Genomic DNA, 986 nt, shown 5'->3' on the forward strand with positions numbered 1-986 from the left:
CTTTTCTGTAAGTAAAATTTTATTTCTTTTGATTTTTGGGTGAAATGCGACCTGGACATGCTCTGCCAGGATTTCCCTCATGCTCTCTACGGAAGAAAGTAATATCTCAATGTAAATAGGTATATATGTATACATTTCTGTATATATCTCGAGCTATGAAAGAACAACCTCTGATCAATAACGTTTCCTTTTGGGAAGTATATTTGAATATTATAACAGACTAAAGACGGAACTAATCACTAGAAATTCTGAATCCATAGTTCAATAAACTGTGCAAGTACAGAGGATCTTTGTTCCATTTTCCTGCATTCTTTTCAAACATGTGATGTCTTGTCAGCCAGTAGCCGTTAAACAGCACATGTGATATGTATTTCATCTTTTTAAAAAGCCATGTCCTTCTGCTTCCTGTTGTTGTGCTCCTGTACATCACAGTTCCGAACAGCAATATTTAATGTTTACGCACAACATCACATCTCTTTATCCAGACGTCCTTGACAAACATGTCCCAAGCAGTCTGATCAACACCCATCAAGTTGACAGCCAACATAGTAACTTTGCATTGTTTAGGTCACGTCGTCCCAGCAGGCCGAGGGGTCAAGGTTGTGTCTGCTGTGGGTCCGCAGCTGCGAGAGGCCTCTCTGTTTTTCCCAAGACTCTCCGCTGTTGCAGACCTGCCTGGGGACACCATGCAACTCTCCTGAGTCTGCTCCCTTGGCAGTGAGCACCCGTGGGAGGCAGTTTGAGAGATAACGTACCGCTTAAAGATCCCCACATTACCTCACCAGATAAGGCAGAGGGAGGGGATGGAGCCGAGCGGGGTGGACATTGGGCCTTTGGGTGGAGGAGAGGGCCGAACCCCTTCAAGCATTTCGAAGGAAACGCTCAAATGCTGTCATTTACATACTGTTTCGGTGGTCTGGCCGGTGGTTCTCATGGCAGAGCGAGCGCTGGAAGAGGATGTGGCACAGGAGAGGAGAGAGATGGGA

Source organism: Sinocyclocheilus anshuiensis, unplaced genomic scaffold (genome assembly GCF_001515605.1).
Source record: "Sinocyclocheilus anshuiensis isolate Anshui unplaced genomic scaffold, SAMN03320099.WGS_v1.1 scaffold55, whole genome shotgun sequence".
Lineage (NCBI taxonomy): Eukaryota > Metazoa > Chordata > Actinopteri > Cypriniformes > Cyprinidae > Sinocyclocheilus > Sinocyclocheilus anshuiensis.